At 49.5% G+C, this 14,772-nt stretch overlaps 1 protein-coding gene and 1 long non-coding RNA gene across 5 annotated transcripts in view; one reads left to right on the top strand and one right to left on the bottom strand.

Annotated features, from left to right (window-relative positions):
* Nucleotides 1-5,708: 5,708 nt before the first annotated feature.
* On the bottom strand, nt 5,709-14,353 carry LOC105075685 (uncharacterized). 4 transcript variants are annotated; one of them, XR_012503710.1, is made up of 5 exons: nt 14,255-14,353; nt 9,905-10,481; nt 9,126-9,302; nt 8,744-8,862; nt 5,709-7,233 (listed from the first exon to the last, which is right to left on the bottom strand). It is a non-coding gene; the product is annotated as an uncharacterized LOC105075685 (long non-coding RNA). The 4 variants fall into 4 exon arrangements; XR_006727887.2 differs by having other exon boundaries at nt 10,146-10,481; XR_012503711.1 differs by having other exon boundaries at nt 10,177-10,481.
* DTX1 (deltex E3 ubiquitin ligase 1) overlaps nt 14,264-14,772 on the top strand; it is a 35,903-nt gene continuing 35,394 nt past the window's right edge. Inside the window, exon 1 of the mRNA XM_074356606.1 lies at nt 14,264-14,466. The gene's annotated coding sequence lies outside the window, so the exon portion shown is untranslated. The remainder of the gene's footprint in view (nt 14,467-14,772) is intronic.

Below are 14,772 nucleotides of genomic sequence, written 5' to 3'. Positions count from 1 at the left end.
GCCAGCCCTGGTTTCTGTGGGCTGGGCACAGAACACTGTGTACAGGGAAAAGAGAAACAAGAGACCTTCTTTGGGGACCGAGCATCAGGGTGGGCACTGGGCTCCCTTCCCAGGAGGGCACAGGGGAGGTTGTGCATTGCTAGGTGGGGAGACTCTCTGAGCTCAGTGGTGGGACAGGAGCATCGCTACTCACGTCCCTGTCGAACCTGCCAGAGGAAATAGGGTCTGGGTTTCTTCTGAAGGCCTTTGAGAGTAACAGGTCGAGGGAGTTGTTCTAAGTCAGTATAAGTATAAAATGGGACAAGGTATGGTTTGAGTTTCCTTTCAGATCATGAATCTCGGGTGGCATGGATTGTATTTTAGTAGAACATGGTAGTCCTGTAGGTGTCAGTGTTTTCCCCTACAAAGCAAAATGAGGAGACCGCTGGCTTGAAAAAATGTTACTTGATAACCCCCAAAACTATCTTCTCGTGAAAAGATTGTCCTAGAAATTCTTAACCTCTAGATTATAGATTGTCCGTGATGCCGACCCCGGCTGTGTGTGATGAACGGTACAAATCAGTGGGGCTCTAAGAATTCATCGACTGTTGCCCAGTGGACTCCGTGGGTGAGAATAGGGTGGAGCCTTGAGCTTGACCTTAAGAGGGAAAATTTGGCAGTGGTGTTGGTGGAGCGGGGTGGGGAGTTGTGGCAGAAGGAAGACATAAAGGACACCCAGGTCTTGTGAGGGGGGTGGATTCCAAGGCTGAAACGGTACAATGTTGGCCCTATGGGCCCAGCCCTGCCCACACTTACGATGCCATTTGGGCTCCTTCTGAGTGTGGATGGCATTGGATGGGGTTGTCATGGCCTGTGAGAGCATTGTATGGCCGTGCTCTTCACCTCTGCTTACAGGCGGGCCCCCTGTTGGGAAGCCTCTAGGACCTGAGTGCTGACCTGACTGTTGCAATGTCCCCAGGGCCTCACGTGGTGCCTGGCACGTGTGCGCGAGCCCTGGAAGAACCTACAAATGCATCAGGGGTGGGAAGGCTAGTAAATTACCCTGCAAGGAACCAGCAGGGAACAGGTGGTTACGTCTTCCTTATCTTTGGATTCTAGAGCTGTGCTGTCCAGTGTGGTAGGCACTACCCAGATGTGCCCGTTCATATTCAAATTAATCAAAATAAATAAAATGAAGCATTTGTTCCCTTGTCACATTCGCCACATTTCAAGTGCCCAGCAGCTCTGTGTTTCCAGCTCAGAACATTTCCATCCTTATAGAATGTTCTCTTGGGCCACTCTGAGCCTGGCTCATGGTCTGTTCACTGAAGTCATTTGATCCAAAGTGTGTCCGTAACAGTTGGAATTTGAGGGTTAGCCCTTTTGAGGCTAGAACTAGACAGATCTGGTGGAAATGGGAAAGTAAGAAGCTGAAGGGGGATCCTCGCTCTCATTTGAAGGTTTGCAACGGTCATTAATGACTTGGGGAAGGGCTCAGGCTCCGTGGAGCCCAGGGAAGGGGTAAGAACCCAGAGGAAAGACCATGGGGGGCCGAGTGAGCCAGCACGGCCGCCACTGGAGTTGGGGGAATGGCTGAGCCCTTCTCTCTCATAACTTTCTTGCTGATGTTTGTGTCTCTAAAGATTGGATTGTTGACAGAAGATTTGATTCAAGCAGTGAGGATGAAGACTCTTCAGGTAGGGGACCCCGCTCAGGGCGGATCCATGGGGAGAAGGTTCCTGGGAGCGATTGGGTGGCACCTGCTGCTTTGGCGACTGAGGAGGAAGGTGTAAAATCAGAGAGAGAGAGAGAGAGGAAACGTGTGCTCTTTTCATGTTTTAATGACATGAGGATAAGAACTGTTGTGTCTCCTGCTTTGGGGGCTTTGAGTGCACTGTTTGTAATTATCTTTCCTCACTTTGATACTTAAAGCTTATCTTTTCCCCCAAGGCCTGCTTTTTTCTGCTTCTGCCATTGCCGGACACCAAAACCTCTGGTTGTGTGTGGTTGGCGTCTCTTGGGAACTGAGCACTAGAGTTAAGGGGCTGGATTTGGGCGTTGACTTACAGCGCAGGATGTGTGGTGGGACACAGCTCTCTCACGAACCCTTGAACCTGGAGACAAAGCTCTCTGTGTGCGGTGCAGGTGCTGGGTGAGAAGTAGACCCTCTCCCTCTGCACTTTCAGGTCTAGTGACAGCACCTCCGTGTCCTGTCCTCATGTTTACTCCTGGTTTAAGGGCGCTCCCAAGGTTGGGTAAGTCAGAGGGGCCAGTGGGGGCCCAAGTTCTCACCTCCACCGGAGCTCTGTGCTTTCTTTTCCCAAAGCCACTCCGTCACCACCACTGCCCTCGTGCACGCAGAAGCCTGTTCTACAGATTCTGAGGATTAAGATACCAAAACCAGCAATCTGCATGTAATTTATTTACTACTTATTCCTCTTTTTTTTTTTTTTAAATCCTGTTTACTTGCTACCCATGGACTCCTCTCTGTCGCTCTTCCCCATCCCCTCTTTTTATGATTCTCACCCTGAAGGACCTGGTCTCATCCAGACACTTGAACTCCTGGGATCTCCAGTGTCTACAAAATCTCTCTCCAGCCCTCCTCTCGCACTTTCTCTGCAGCACTGTCCCAGCTCCTGACAACCCGTCTGCACTATCGAGCCGTGTGGAGCCACGCTGCATGGCCCAGGCATACAGGAGGGCTGGGAGTCAGAGGAGCTGGCACCCCTCATGTGGGTGTTCTCCTGCGCCAGGTGCCCTGGATACGCACGGTTGTCTTCAGCCTTTCAGCTGTCAAGATTACACAATTAAAAAAAAAAAAAAAGAAGATTCCATCAGGAACCTGAATGCAGAAATCCTTTTGTCTTGGATTCAAGAAAATGAATCAAGAAAGTAAACGGAGATGAGAAAGAACAAGAAGAGGAAATGTGAGTGTAGAGAGGGTACAAGGAAGAGGGAGAGAAATGATGGCTAAAAATCAGTGCCAGCGCGTGAAGGATGGACTGATGACGTGTCCCAGGGAGTGGATACCCAGACCTTGCAAGGCCAGGAAGAGAGGGCTGGAGATGCCTGGAGGGCCACTGTATGCGTGATTCTGGGAGGTGCCGGTCACATTGTGTTCTTTGTGGAAAGTGCCCCTGGAGTGGTTCAATATCCCAGCCCTGCAGGACCCAACCCTGCCCTCCCGGCCCTCTCAAGGTGAGCAGGGAGCACCTCGGCTGATCACTGTGGTGAGATGGTGTGGGATGTCCTTGACCTCCCCCGTGTGGGAAAAGGGTGAGGAGGAGGAGAGAGGCACAAGGGCTCCTCCTCATTAAGCAGGACAGCTCACCTGGCCCCGAGCTGCTGTCTCCCTGTGGACACATGGTAGCCTGGGCGTCAAGTAGGGGACACTGAAGGATCCAAACCCAGCTGGGAGTCACATAATCCCCGAGGGGGGGGGCCCTCAGCCTCTGTGGAGCCCTGTGGAGGGCCTGGGTCACCTCACTGCACCATTTCTTGGGCTATGGTTCTACAGATTTTTCATAAGCAAATAAAAATCAAACAAAAACAAAGATTTGAAGGAAATTCAATGCAGTGCTACCTTGGGGGTATGCTCAGGAATTAAGATTACAAGTTACATTTCTTTAATTTTCCAATTTTGTAAATAAATAAAACAAATACACTTTGTGTTATATTTTCAAAGGCAGTTACCTCCTATGAGCTTTTCTTACCGCAATATACTAAGGCCATAACATTTATGATTTTACTATTAAAGCATAATACTTGGCTTTTAACTGAGAGGCACTGGCATCGTTTGGCTCTGAGGTGTTAGAAAGAAAAATGATTATTAGGGGAAAAAGTGCATTCCAGGTTTCTGCCCATTTCTACAGTGCGAGTCTCGTGATGGGTCATTCTGAGTGTGGTGTGGGAGGTGCAGAGTCACCACTCCCACCTGTGTCATCAGACCTCCTGCTTCTCCTGGGACCCAGGTGGGTGGGACTTGGCTCCTTCATCCTAGAGTTACTTACCATATTTTTCTCAGCTGGAGCTTTGCCCAGAGAGAAGCTTGTGTGCGTTCCCATGGGACAGTGGTAAAGCTTTCCTTGCCTACTGTCATTGGTAGCACTTTGGACTTTAAGAATCTCTTTTATTTGATTGAACCCTGTGTTTCAACATCTCAATCAACAGGGTTCACATTCCCACTTCCTGTCCCTGCATGTGTGTCATGGAACCAAGACTGAAGTGTGGAGCTGATCCACTCAAGATCATGGCCGAAGAATATGAAAATGAATATGTGTATGTATATGCATGACTGGGCCATGATGCTGTACACCAGAAACTGACACATTGTAACTCACTATACTTCAGTTGAAATTGAATTGACAGCCCAGAAATAAACCCTCACCTCTATGGTCAATTGAGTTTCAACAAGGGTGCCAAGATCATACAATGCAGGAAAGAAAAAAAAGTTCTCTTCAACAAATGGTGCTGAGAAAACTAGATATCCACATGAAAGAATGAAGTTGGACCCCCACCTTATGTCATATACAAAAATCAACTCAAAATGGATCAAAGACCTAAATTTTAAGAGCTAGAACTATAAAACTGTTACAAGACAGCATAGAGGAAAATCTGCATGACCTTAGATTTAGCAGTGGTTTCTGCTAGAAACACAAGCAACAAAAGAAAAAGATAAATTAGACTTCGTTAAGATTGAAAACTTTTGGGCATCAAAGTTTACTATCATGAGGGTGAAAAGACAACCCACACAATGGGAGGAAAATATTTGCAAGTCATATATCTAATAAATAAGGATGTAAAATCCGTAATATATAAAGAACTCCTACACGTCAACAACAAAAATACAAAAACCCAATTAAAAGGTGGGCAAAGGACTTGACATTGACAAGACATTGACATACACATTTCTCCAAAGAAGATATAGGAATGGCCAGTAAGTACATTTAAAGATGCTCAACATCATTAGTCATTAGAGAAATGTAAATCAAATCCACGATGAAATAGCACTCCACACCAATTAGGATGTCTATCATTTTTAAAAGAAAAAAAAAGAGAAACAGTTGTTGGAGAGGATGTGAAGGAACTGGAACTCCTGTACGTTGCTGATGGGATCGCAGAATGATGTAGCTGCTGTCAAAGTAGTTTGGCAGTTCCTCCAAAAGTTAGACACAGGATTTCCATATAACCCAGCAATTTCACTCCTAGGTATATACCCAAAGCATTGAAAACAGGCACTCGAAACAAGATGCTTGCACAGGAATATTCGTAACAAGCAACCCAAGTGTTCACTAACAGATGAACCAATAAAACAAAAAGTGGTCCCTCCATTCGGTGGAATATAATTCAGCCATAAAAGGAATATACTGAGACATCAACCTCGTGGGCGGACCTTGAAAACACGACGCCAAGTGAACGAAGCCAAACACAAAAGGACAAATACGGTATGATTTCACTTTTGTGAACTATCTAGAATAGGCAAATTCAGGAGTTAGAAAGTAGATTAGAGGTTACCAGGGCTGAAGGGGAGAAATAATGGAGAGTTATTGCTTAATGGATACAGAGTTTATGTCTGGGATGATGAAAAAGTTGTGGAAATAGATTGAGGTGGTGGTTAACACGGCATAGTGAATGTAAGTGCATACTTAAAAATGGTTAAAATGGCAAAGCTTATATATATCTTAACACAACTTTTAAAAAATTTAAAAACAGATGGAACTGGCAACAGATCACATAAACGAATCCACTTATACTGAGAACCAAAAATGTCACAATAAATGAGAGGGCGCAGACAGGCTTGATGGTGGAACTATCTTGAAAAATAATAAGAATTATGAAAATAAGCTTATTTTCTGTGACATTTAACATGTCTGACATTGTTCTAATGAATTACACTCAAAAAGAAGACAAAATCAGTTTTTTCCCCCCAATAAAATTGTATCCTTCATTTAGAAACACACAAGGTGCTTATACACCTAAGTATTTGGAAATATTTGAATACAGTCTAATTTCATAATGGTCAGGTCATTGGGGAATGATTTTGCCCACCGGGTGGAGACTTCCATCAATATCTGGCAAAGGGGAAAACTGAGGTTCCCAAGCTGCTCTCTCGCGTGAGGTCACTGGCCAGGTTCACACCCCGGGACCCTCCCCACCCCAGCAGGACTACACTCACGCTCAGCTGGAGGCCAGGGAGCCTTACTACCTTCTGCCTGCCTTTGCAGGGCTCCTGCAAGCAAATAAGGCTCCAAGTCCTTCTTCCCCCTCCGGCCCTACATCCTCCAAGTCTCCTGCAGTAAACAGCCCAGACAGGCCCAACGCCAAGACAGAAACTCCATTAGCAAAGCTTATTCTCGGGGCACTGCCCAGCCCTGCTATTTCAAAACGGCGCTGAGTCAAAATGTCCCCATTAATGGGCAGTGCATGCCTCAACGCTTGGCTTGATTTAGGAGGCTGGGCGGCTGGAGGAACAGAACCCAGCAGTGTCTGCCGCAGTGTAAGGGCCCAGGGAAGAGGGAGGGGAGGGAAGGACCTGCTGGCCCAGGTGAAAGGCTGGGATGAGAGCGGCCACTCACCCACTCAGCACTCACTTCCCTCCGGCCAAGAAGTGAGGTTGGTGCCTTGTGGCCTTAAATCCTCAAAACTGCCCTCTGGGTTGAATACCATTATCCCCACTTTACAGATAAGGAAACTGAGGCCCAGTGTACTGAAGTTATTAAGAACCAGACATTGTTCTGAGAACTCGACATTCATGAAATCATTCCATCCTCATCCCCCATCCCCCCTACAACAGGTGTCTATTATCATCGTTCCCATTTGACAGATGAGAAGACAGAGGCCCAGAAAAGTAAGGTAACTTGCTCAACCTCACCAGTTAGGAAGGGCTTAAAGCCAGGATTTCAAGTCAGATAGCCAGACTCCAAGCCCCACGTGTTCATTCCTGACTTAAAAATGGCAAATGCAAGATCCACTGAAATACTGTCACTGAGGTGTGCAAGGCACACAGGATCTGTTGGTGGCTGCAGCCACAGTGGAACTGCTGAAGAGAAGGGCTCAGAAGGTCTCCACCACTCCTCAGCTGTGTAGCCGTGATAGGCTGAATAACATCCTCCCAAAGGTGTCCACATCCTGATCCCCACAACCGACAGATACATGACTGCACATGGCGAAAGGGACTTGCGGATGTGATGAAGGATCTTGAGGGAGCCTGTCCTGGATTATCCAGATGGTGGGCCCAGTGTCACCATAAGGGTCCTGAAAAGAGTGAGGCAGGAGATCAGAGTGAGGAAGGGCAGTGTGATTGGAAGATGCTACATTGCTGGCTTTGAAGATGGAGGAAGGGGTGGCAAGCCAAGGAATGCAGGTGGCCTCTAGAGGCTAGAAACAGCGAGGAAACGGACTCTCCCTTGAAGCCTCCAGAATAAACTCAAGCCCACTGATGCCTTGATTTTAGTATATCTCCAGAACTGTAAGATAATACATTTGTTTTGTTTAAAACCCCTAAGCCTGTGGTAATTTGTTACAGCAGCCATAGGAAACTCATACAGTGGTCTCAGACAAGGTTTTTTGACTTTCTGGACCTCATCCATATAATGAGAAGAATGAAATCTTTCTCCCTTGCCTGTGAGAATACTTAGACCAGACGGTAAGTGTGAAAAGGCTTGGAAAGTGTCCTGTAAATGAGGATTGAATTTTCCAGTTCATTTCAGCATACCCTTGAACTCCCTCTCTGGCTATTAGCTTTGGGGTCAAGAGCTCCTCCTCCTCCCTCCTCTCTCCTTCCACCTGCCTCTGTGCTGGGGAAATCTCCATGGTCTCCCCTGCAGACTCAGCTTTTAGAATAGCAGATGGCTGTCCAGGTGTCAGAGGGTTGGCCAGAGCCCAGGCTGGGGGGCCATGGGATAGAACCACATTGTCACATCAGAGAGGACAACAACTGGTGGCGGCCACTTCCTCCTCTGCAGCTGTCTCCCTGACCAGGTGGAGTCCCCCAGATAGCCAGTTAACCATCAAGGGCACTGGGCAAGCCATGAAAGTCTCCTGCAAAGGAGACCCAAGCCAAGTGGGACAGGGGGTGGAGTAATTGCTCGGTGGTAGAGTATACTTGGCAAGCAGGAGGCCCCGGGTTCAATCCCCAGTACCTCCATTAAAAAGAGAGAGAGAGAGAGAACGGAGACCCAACTCTCTACACTTGCCTTCCTTTATGGGACTGTTGCCTCTACCAAGGTCCAGTCATCCACTGGTCCCCTCCTCAGCATTTAAACAGCATCGAGTATGCACCAGTGCTGTTGGTTGCCTGCCCATCAGTCATTCCTGCATTCTTCCTTGCTCCCCAAATCATCCACCTGGTTCCAAGGGGTGAGTCTCAATTGGTCTAAGCCAATCCTGCCATCCTGTTGCCCCCTCACCAGTGATTGGTCTAGAGGTGGGCATGTGACAATTCTGGCCAATTAAATATACAGTCACAGAAAGACAAATACTGTATAACTGCATTTATATGCGGTATCTAGAGTAGTCAAATTCATGGAAAGAGAAAGTAGAATGATGATTGCCAGCGGCTGGAGAGGGGTTGGGAAGGGAGGAATGGGGAGTTATTTAATAGGTATAGAATTTCAGCTTTACAAGAGGAAAACGTTCTGGAAGTCAGTTGCACAACAATGTGAGTAACTTAACAGTACTGAACGGTACACTGAGAAGTGGTTAAGACGATAAATTTTACGTTACGCGTTGTTACCACAGTAAAAATAAATTAAAAATGTATTACCTGGAAATCCCTCCAGCATTAGAGCGATGGCCCCAAATAGGCCACCAGGGGGCGCCGTGCACACACTCCCATTTCATTTCACAGCCCTCCCTTTTCCCTCCACAGACAGCTGGTCATATCTACAAGAGGGAAAAATGCACTAGGATCCTGGAGAAAGAGCTTCTCTTTCCTCCGAGCCCCATTTCCCCAGATGAACCAGCCCTGCGTAAGCCCCAGAGCTGCACCACAGCCCCACCACACGCCCAGTTCTTTTTCTGGGTCCCTTCCCTCTGTGCTGGAGACGCAGAGGGTCCCAGATGGAGTTCACCCTCCCTGCCTAGATGCCCACAAGCCTCCAGATTGCCCAGGGGCCGGAGATGAGGGAGCGGTGAAAAGGACTCACCTGCTCCCGGGTGACCCAAAGATGAGGGGACACTGCAGTAGAAATGGGTCAGAGACTTCCTATTCCAGGCGCAGGGACTTCACAGTCAACCGGACCTGGGGTTTTCCCAGCTCAGCTGCTCACTGTCATCAGTTCTCTGGGTCTCAGTTTCCTCATCTGTAAAATCTGTATTAACACCTGAGAGGATGGAAAGAGGTTAATAAAAATCCCTGATGCTTAGAAAGCCCTCCATGGATGGGCTGATCACCATTCCATGCCCTGTATCTGATGCTGGCCTGGGTCTCCTCCTATCTCCTAGTGGCATTCTACTGCACAGCATCCATTCTCCAGGTTGCACTTGTCTCTTAAGAAACCTCTCCTGAAGAAATCCACACCATAATCTCTGGACCAGACAGGCTCATTGATTGAACCAAGTAGGACTCACTGGGTTCCAGGTAACAGAAACCTAGTTAAACCACCTCCCGGATACTGAAGTGTCTCATGGAATCTAAGATAAAAAATGAAGAGCAAATCCCTGGGAAGAGCAGATTCAGGATCTTTGGGGAACCCTGGACCGTCCTCTCTCCTCTCCCCATCTCTCTCTCTTTCCCTCCCCAAGCTGCTTTATTCCACTCCCTCCCCCCCCCCCCAGATAGGCATGTGCCCACACTCCCTCCAAGCCACGGGTCCCTGCTGCCATTCCTAGAGCTAGCCAGATACAGCCCCACCTCAGGGCCTTCGCCTTTCCTTTGCCCTCTGCCCAGGACACCCTTCCCTAGATATCGCCCATGGTTCATTACCTCCCTCCTTCGAGTCCCGGCTCAGAGGTCACCCCAGTGGCACTTTCCTTGACCAACTGATTGAAAATTGCAACTCAGCCCCCACCACCAGCATCCTCTAGTCCCTCCCTCGCTTGCTTGCTTTTTTTCTTTAACCTAGGCTCACCAAAAATAACGGGAGAGGGGGGTTTAATCATAATCTTTGGGCCATAGCCCATTCTTATCAACATTTAATGATTACATTTAATAATGTAATAAACACCTGTAAACCACCACTCAGAACAAATACTGACTGCTCTGTCTGCGGGCCTTCCTCGCCAGCCAGGGCCAGCTGTGCATGTCACCAGTGGAGTTTCTGTAATTTCACTCAGTTCTCAGCTGGCAGCAAATGACCTTTTACCGCTTGCCACGCGACCCATGTCCTGCAGCCCCGAGGATGTCCCCTGATTTCAGCAGAATTCTTTGAGTTCCAGAGACCTTGCTTCACTCCCCGAGATGCCCAAACAGTCCTTCTTGCTGTTTCTTGTTTCTCACTTAAACTTCACCCCCACTGCTGAAGGAAAGGTCACATCTGGTCCGTGCACCAGGACATAGAGAACTGGAGAGAATTCAGAGAAGCCTTAAGTCACTTGGCTCCTCGGGGTGGGGGGCAGGGGTGACCTTTGCCTCTCCAGGCTCATACCCCAGTTGTACATGACCTTGATGTGGTCTTCTTGTTCTATGTCACACAGCACAGTTCCCACATCTCCGCTTCCCCTTCCAGGGGACCTCGCCCAGGGCTGGGAATACAGTAGGTGCTCAATAAAGTCTAGTTGCTTTCAGGCTCTTTCAAACACAAATCACATTAAATCCCTTTCAGCAACTCCCTGTAGCTCTCAGGATAAATATCTCGAATCCATGCTGGAGCCTACAAGGTCTGCATGGGGGCTCTGCCCACTTCATCTTACCCAGTTCTCATCCCTGCTCCTTTCTCAGTGATCACTCAAGCCTCCTCTTTGTTGCTCTAACACACCAAGCTGTTTTCCACCACTGGGCCTTTGCACATCCCTGTTCCCTGTGCTCCTCTTCCCACTTGCTTAGCCACATTAAGACTATGGATCCTTTGGGGAATAGCTAAAATGTCACCTCCTCTGAGAAGCCCTCCCTGACTCCCTAGACCTGATAGGACCCCTGTTAGAGGTCCTCATGATATCCTGAACTTCTTCATGGCTCTTGCAAAATTTTGTAATCCTATTTTATGTGATCCTTTGTTTCGTGTCTCACTCTCCCACTAGACTCTGAAAAACAGGAGAGCAAGAACCCTGCTGTGTTGGTTGTCTCTGTGTCTCTGCACATAGCCAAGTACCTGGCTCATGGGCTGGGTCTAGTATTATTTGGATGGATGGATGGACAGAAGAGTGAATAGATGGATGGATGGATCAGTAGGTAGGAGAGAAGGAGGGAGGGAGGGTTCTTTTACAGCTGAACATACAGATGGATGGATGGGTGGATGGATGGATGGATAGGAGAACAAAAAGTGAGTTCGTCTCTTTCTGCCGTTTTTCCATGCTGCTATAATGGTGCACATGAACACCCAGGCTGATGCTTAAGAGCATCGACAATGCCATGGGGCGTGGGGAGGGTATAGCTCAGCAGTAGAGCGCATGTTTAGCATGCATGAGGTCCTGGGTTCAATCCCCAGTACCTCCTTTAAAATAAAGAAATATAAATAAATAAACTTAATTACCTCCACCCACCAAAAAAAAGTAATAAAGTAAAAAGAAAAAAAAAATTTTTAAGGAGCATCAACAGTGCCAAGAAGAAAGACAAACTCTAGGTTCCTTTAGGTCATGCTCCAATGTCATCGTCTGGTTTCTAATTGTGTTGGTGACGCATGGCTACCTTGGCAAATTAAAAATCACTAATGATCACAGGTCAAGAAAATCACTGCGAGCCTCACATGCAGGTTCAACAAGTGTGATCAGCTTCAGATCTGACGTGGAACTCAAAGATCTAGAAAAGTGGCAGAACCATCTTCTCCCATCTCATCGGTTGGATTTCATGGTACTGATGACCTCAGCCGGTATCAAGGCTGTGAGGAAGCAAGACAGAAACACACAGAAGGGAGGATCCTGGGATTCTTCCACCAGGGATGTCATACGTACATACAATAAATTTAAAAAAGAGTTCATGATGGATCGCTTTTGTTTTGTTGGCTTCCCCACTGGTGTCTGAGCCATCTCCCCAGTGGATTGTGAGCTCCTTGGAGGCCAAATTCCTTTCTCCTCCTTGCAATCCCTTTCTCCCAGGATGCTCTGGGAGCAGGGTTTTGACATCCAGATGCTCCACAGCCCAGATGAGAGGGGCCAGTAGGGTGATGTTGCACCAGATTCTCAGCTGGATGCCATTCATTAGCCACCGGACAAACACAGCGACATCAGGATGATGCAGGAAGTGCAAAAGTGTTTGGAATCAGACCCCATCTCTACCACTTACTCCCTCTAAGTGGGAACTTGAGTAAGCCACTTAACCTCTTTGAGCTTCAGGAATTTTTTTTGTCCATCTGTAAAATGAGGACAGCATTACTGACCTTGTGGGACAATTGTCAAGACGAGTGAGCATTATGTAATATCTAGCATGTAACAGGCACTCAATAAACAACAACCTTATGTAATAAACACTAGCAGACAGTCTCTGACCTCATGGATGTCTCACTCTATCAGGGACAGGTTCCACTGTAGTGGCTAGTTGTGATATAGGGTGTCACATCAAAGATGGGTAAAGGAACACAGAGGAAGATGGGATGAGATCAGGGAAGACTACCTGGAGGAGGTGTCATTTGGTCAGACCTTAAATAGCATTATATAGTCGGGAGTCTTGGGTTCTTCTTTCCAACTTGCTGCTAATTTTCCATGTGACCTTGAGCCAGTTTCTCCTCCATCTTGGGGTCCCCAGATCCCCTTTCATAACACAAGATTGTTCAACATCAGCTCTGAATCTTTTGGGTCCCAGCCTCCTTTGAGAAGAATCTGCTGAGAGCCAGAGCCCTTCTAGCAAAATGCACAGACATGTAGGTTTGTCTGTAATGGGGGCGGGGCTTCATGGACCTCCTCCCAGGAAGCCATCTGTGGACCCCAGACTAAAATCCCAGAGCCCGGCGATCCTGTTGGAGCCGTAGCACTGCAGAGCTGGCCCTGCCCTCTAACAGAGCCTCTCTCTTTAGTCTGCAGCAGGCACAAACAAATAGAATCATTGGCCCGATCTGGAAAAGTCCATCGGGCACCAGGCTGCAGGAGATAGAAGGGGCCTGGGAGGGGAGGTCACTCCAGCTGGCTAGGGAACCAGAGTTCAGTTCTGGGAAATCTCCCCTGAGCAGTCTGCCCCTGACCTCGCCTAGTTTATCACCATCTGCCCTGGAAGGGAGAGAGGAAGAGGAGCGTGGGCCGCTCTGGACAGGCTCCCAAACAGACTGCTGACCCCAGTCTGCCGCCCAGGCTGGAGTTCCCGGACGCATCCTTCATCTTCCCTAATCTAAACACCCGCAGGCCCCGGGTGGTCCATCCCCCTCCCAGATGATGTGTGTTCTCAGCTGCATCCAGCTTGCCAGAGGAGGGAGAGCTGGCCATCCCATTAACACTTGAGCTGCTGCCACCACCTACCTCCCTTTCCATCCAGCCAACACTCACCTAGCATTTATTGAGCACCTGTTGTTTACAAGCATCCCTGAATGAGATAGCGCTGGGCCTACCCTTACCTTCCTCCATGGTCTCTGCCTCCTGGTCTTGGTCCCCCCGCCCCGCTGGAGGCAAGATGCTGTGCTGTCGCACTTACCTGAGCAGGTTGGTTGCCTTGGGGAAGTGGGCTCTGGGGTGGCTAATTGGGTACTGGGAGGAGAATCAGCTCTAAGCAAAGTGGTTCTAAGCCACTATGAGATCCTGGGCCTATCCTTCACCCTCTGTGGGCCTCAGTCTTCCCACATGTGCACTCCAGATTCCGTGATTCCCTCTGCCAGCCCCTCCTCACTCCCTTCACCCAGAATAGTGGAAAGAGGAAAGAAGCCTACCCTAGAACGCTTTAAGATCTTTCATTAGACAATCTCTGGAACTTACTCATTCGTTCAAGCATTTATTGAGCATCTATTGTGTACCAGGCCCTGGTCTGGGCAACTGGAATGTAAAGATGACTAAGATTCAAGCAGGCGATCCATGGACACCTCACTCCATGCCCTGAGCCTCGTGGGGTCCCTGGTGGGCCTAGCCGAGGATATGGGGCTCCCAGGGACTCGCGTGTCAGCGCCGGCGGCGCTTAGGGCCGCGATCTGTCTCCTCCCCTTCCTCCTTCTCCGCCCCCTCCCCCTTCCCTCCCCTGAGCGCTGCTGCGGCCGCCTCCCACCCGCGGGATCCCGGCGTCCGGCAGCCCGCTCACGCGTCCGTCGGTCGGCGGGGTAGTCTGTCCACGCGCGGATAGCCCAGCGCCCCGGCGCGCGGCCTGGGAGGGCAAGGGCGCAGAGGCGGGACCGCGGCTCCCTCCCACTCCGGGGGGAGCCCAGGAGGCGGCGGTGCTGAAGCGTGAGCCGGGGAAGCAGGCAGAGCGGAGGAGAGGCGGTGAGAGCGCGGGGTGCTCAGGGACCCCACCCCCGGCTCCTGCGGGAGGCCCGCGCGCGCTTTGGGGAGGTCTGCGCTGGGAAAGGGGGGCTGTTACCCCTAGAGCGGGAGGCAGCTATGATCCAGTTCCCGGCTTCGCCGCCTCAGTGACGCGACCCCCGAGGGGCCCTGGGCCGCGCCTGCAGCGCCGCGCATCCTCGCACATCCCCGCGCACCCTGCACCTCACGGCGGAGCGCGGGCCCCGGAGGAGGAGAGCGCTCAGGCGGCTGAGGAGGGGGCGCCGCAGGCGAGGAGGCTCGGAAAAT

This window comes from Camelus bactrianus, chromosome 32, assembly GCF_048773025.1.
Source record: "Camelus bactrianus isolate YW-2024 breed Bactrian camel chromosome 32, ASM4877302v1, whole genome shotgun sequence".
Taxonomy (NCBI): domain Eukaryota; kingdom Metazoa; phylum Chordata; class Mammalia; order Artiodactyla; family Camelidae; genus Camelus; species Camelus bactrianus.
Note: the sequence above shows the minus strand (reverse complement) of the source record. Positions and strands in the feature narration are given on the sequence as shown.